Here is a 4,614-nt window from a genome sequence, read left to right on the forward strand (position 1 = left end):
GGGGCTGAGAGGAGATGGGGTCCATGAGGAGTGGGTCCATGAGAGGACGGGGCTGTGAGGGCACAGGGCCCATGAGGGGATGGGGTCCATGAGGGGATGGGGCTGTGAGTGCCGTGGAGCCCCAGGACGGTGGGGATGGTGGCTCCCCAGGAGCATCCTGCTGGGGACGAGGCTGAGGGGAAAGGCGCAGCAGGAGGAAGGAGCAGAGCACGCTAGCAGGGGAACGGGGTCACTCCTCACACGGTTCCTTATGGCAGCTGCTCCCAGCGGCCAGGGCCACCACGCTGGATGCCCTGCATGGAATAGGGCTCCCCCAATCATACACAGTGCTGAGGGAACCCCGGCCTGGCCTGCTGCCTCACAGAGCCTGGAGGGATGGGATGGCCTTGGAGTCAGACAGAAGGCTTGGCAGAAGTCATCCAGGCAGCTGATACTCCAGGTCAGCACTGAAACTGCAGAAGAAAAGAGCAAAACTGCCACTTCTCACAATAAGACTTGTCTGTTTGTTCTGACAATGGCCTCACCTCAGTGATACTTGCGCCAGCTCAGCCTCCACAGCATTCAGAGAGTACAAAGGTATGAAACGGGACAGCTCAGCCCATCCCAGCTTCCATCTGCCTCCTCTCCAGCCCAACCTCAGATATTTTCCAGTGCTGCAGATTTTGAGGCTGTAAATCCCAGAATCCTGGGATGGTTTGAGTTGGAAAGGACCTTAAAGCTCATCCATGGGCAGGGACAGCTTCCAGTGTCCCAGGCTGCTGCAAGCCCTGTCCAGCCTGGCCTTGGACACTGCAGGGATCCAGGGGCAGCCCCAGCTGCTCTGGGCACCCTGTGCCAGGGCCTGCCCACCCTCCCAGCCAGCAATTCCTTCCCAATATCCCAGCTGGGCCTGCCTGCTCTCAGTTAACAATAGAAATTTTTCTCTTAACAAGATCATTTATTAAGTAAGGATTTTAATTCTCTGCCACCAGTGCTGAACACGATTTAAATAGTTTGATGTGTGAAGGAGCGCTGTGCGGTTAAAAGAAGCAGAGTCACTATAGTAACAGTATCAGATATGTAAACCTACTTAATCAAAACCCCCTCTCCTAATTATGATTTTGAGGCCTGTCATGAGGAGCACATTCAGCTGCTTTCCCCCCCACCCTGTCAGCATGGCCGTGGTGGCTTCGAAACGTTTCTGAATAATGCTGCTCTGCACCTATAAACAAAGGAGATTGCGAAAATAACCTGCAAGGTCGTGACTTTGTGCCAGGCTAAAAATAGCCCAAATTGGAGTCATTTAAAAACGCCTGGCCTCATAGCCAAATTGCAGAAATCCCTTCTGCCGTGCGCGCGTGCCACCTCAGACGGGTGGAGGATACTCCCCGGGATCACCTAATGAGCAGCTGAGGCCGTGCTGGAGCACGCTGTGCAGCACTTTGTTGTGAAAGAGCGGCTGCCCCGAAATCTGCGCCGCAATTAGTCACAGTGGAGACAAACCTGCACCCCAGGGGCCGCAATCTGGCAGGGCTGCGGGCCCGGGGCTGCCAGCAGCGGGTTTTGTTGGAGGGAGAACTGTCATTTCCACACAGCACCCGCTGCTTCCCAGCTGGCCTGCGGTATCGGTTCTGCTCCTTCCCAAATCCGGGCCTGTTCCAAGATACAGGTCACTGTGGGGAGGAGGCCTGGTCCGTGTTCCCACGGTGGCAGCAGGGCCATGGAGTCACGGAATGATTTGGGTTGGAAAGGCTCTCACACCATCGAGTCCAGCCATGCCCCAGCGCTGCCCAGGCCACCCTGCCCCATGTCCCCAGGTGCCACATCCACACGGCTCTCCAGGGATGGGGATTCAAACACCTCCCTGGGCAGTTCCAAGGCCTGGCCACCCTTTCCATGGGGAAATTCCTGTTGCTGTCCCCCCTGTCCCTGCCCTGGCCCAGCCTGAGGCCGTTCCCTCTCCTCCTGTCCCTGTTCCCTGGCAGCACAGCCCGACCCCCCCGGCTGTCCCCTCCTGGCAGGGAGTTGTGCAGAGCCACAAGGGCCCCCTGAGCCTCCTTTTCTCCAGGCTGAGCCCCTTTCCCAGCTCCCTCAGCCGCTCCTGGGGCTCCAGCCCCTTCCCCAGCTCCGTTCCCTGCCCTGGACACGCTCCAGCCCCTCGGTGTCTCTCCGTGGGTCTCTCTGCCGCTGCCATAGAACCAGAGGAACACTTGTTTCTCCCTCCGCAGAGCTTTTATTGCCGTATTTGGTGCTCACTCACAAGAGTTCCTTCTGGCACACAAAGTGCTGCTGCTCTGCTGTTGCCAGGAGAAGAGCCCCGGGAGCTGCTCTGTAAATCCAGCTCGGAGCTGCTGTTCCTCCCGACTGGGCTGTGGAGCCTCCACTCGCCCACCGCAGGTGAGGATTCACCCAGAAATGTTTCATGCAGCAGGTGACAATTTCCTGGTCACTCCGCATTTCCCATGCGCACAGGCCATCGTGTTCCACCGGGGTTCCTTCCCACAGGGAGCCAGGGTTGGCACTAAATTAAAACTGCATCTCCCAAAAATCAGCACCGCTTGAAGGGAGTTCTCTTAAATCACACCACGGTGCTTTCTTAAGTCACTTCCACCACTCTAAAACTGTGTTTTATTTCTCTTTAGAATTTTCCTAGACTTCTGGTCATCTTCTGCTAGTTTTTTGTTTCTTTGCTGAGGAGAACTTCATTTTTTTCTCCATTTCTCTCATGATAAACCATAGTTGCTGTAACCACTTAATGCCTGACAAAGAACACAGAAAGCTTTTGTTCCCCATCCTTGGGATAGTTTTGACTCCCCTTTCTGTAACATTTCCAACTTTTCAAATATCTTATTTAAAGTAGCATCACCACCACTGGATGCTGTGTTCTTGCTTTTTCTATCACCCATCCTTAATGCAAATAAATAAACTAGAATAATCTCTATTCTAGCTGCCTAGATCTGTCCTTTCATTCCTCCCGTGGTGCTGCACTGCCACACCCATAAATTCACTGATACGGTGGCTGTGTGTACACAGATAATTCAGGACAAATAATTATTTAAGCAGTGATACCAGCTTTTATCTCGCTCCAGTCTCAGAAGGTTTTGCGGTGCAGAGCAGCAGCAGAAGCCATCCCTCAGCAGGCGGTTTCTGTGGTTTGATAAAAGCTGTTCTCCTGGCCTTCTGCTCTTTATTTCTGTTAAAAAGCAGCACTGACCGTTCGCTCTGACACGGTCAGGCTGAGCCTGACACAGAGACACGGCTGACTCCTCACATTTGCACTGAAGCAGGAACGAGGCAGTAAAGATGATGGCTACCCCCAGGCAAGGTTTGCAAACGAAAATAATGTCTTTTATTACACCAGTTCCATAAAAGATATCACTGCTCCCCGCCAGCCTTGTCCCTCTTACTTCTTCAGAGCAACAAGATAGCTAAGTACGCTTACACCATTTCCATGTTTTGCATTCCGTTTCTGATGGGTAATTTCACCCTGTTTTAAGGCATTTCTGTGTAAAAGTTCTCTGTTGGACTCTGAGACACAGAGTGTGTGCTCTTGTCCCTGGTGTTTAACTTTGAGACCCAGGAGAACACTGAATTTCATATAACATGAAGTTTATGGGCATGTTTTCATGGTGTTGCATGGAAACAACTGCTGAAGTGCGATAGAAAAGCTAAAAGTGTGAGCGTGTAGATTAGAGAGTTTTCTTAAATCACTGGGTGAAAAAGTTGAAGTTTAGAGTTTAAACTAATTTAGAGAGCAGAAGGCAAGATGGAAGATTTAGAGTGTTTTCTCTTTTCCTTCTTCTTTCTTCATTTTCTTCTTCTAGAGGTTTTTGGGTACTAGTAGGTGACTGGTTAGAAAATGTCACAGTGCAGCACACAGGTGATGGGTCATTGGGTCATTAAAAAAATAATATACATGTCTATTGGACAAAAATGAGTAAAAAGACAAAAAAGCTGCACAGTTTGGGGCCATCTTGTACCATCAGAGCCAAAGCGAGCCAAAAAAGGCAGGATGTATTGAACTTGAGCAAAAGTCTGGAAAAGTCTGACAAGTTTTGTGGTAACATCCTAATAAATATGAGAAAGATCCTGACAAGTTTTGGAGTTTTCTTCCTGACCCGGAGAGCTGAGATAAACAGAACTCCCCGTCAGGGAGTATTCCGAAGGAGCCCAGCTCAGAGGAGACTGAGAAATCCACGTGTGAGAAGAAATACAGGAGCAGAATCAGAGAGAAAAAACAGATTTAAAACCTCTCATTTAGCCTTTTTGGGCTCCAGAGCACGCAGAGGAGTGTCTGGCCCTGAGACCAGCCCACGTGGGGACAGCCCACACCTGTGCTGAGTGCCAAATCCCCCGCCAGTGACTCTCATTGCAGGTTAACAGGTTTGTCTTTTGCTGCTTTTTGAGTCAGCTTTTACTTTCCCCTCCTGTGACCTGCTGTCTGTCCGCAGGCCAGTCTGACCTCGGGGGGGTCAGCTCTCACCTGCCGAGCTCCTGGCCGGCCAGGGACGCGGGCAGAAACCCCGAGATGGGCTGGGCAGCTGACGTCCAGGCCAGGCAGGAGGAGGAAGGTTTTTATGGTGAGGATGGTAAATCGATTGGGGTGAATTAGAATGAGGATGGCAAATTGTCTTT

The 4,614-nt window shown here is 51.6% G+C and overlaps 1 long non-coding RNA gene across 1 annotated transcript; it reads left to right on the top strand.

Annotated features, from left to right (window-relative positions):
* Positions 1 to 24: 24 nt before the first annotated feature.
* On the top strand, positions 25 to 2,925 carry LOC107198237. The gene is made up of 2 exons (XR_001518889.1): positions 25 to 576; positions 2,208 to 2,925. It is a non-coding gene; the product is annotated as an uncharacterized LOC107198237 (long non-coding RNA).
* Positions 2,926 to 4,614: the final 1,689 nt, after the last annotated feature.

The sequence above is a fragment of the Parus major genome, chromosome Z, assembly GCF_001522545.3.
Source record: "Parus major isolate Abel chromosome Z, Parus_major1.1, whole genome shotgun sequence".
NCBI lineage: Eukaryota > Metazoa > Chordata > Aves > Passeriformes > Paridae > Parus > Parus major.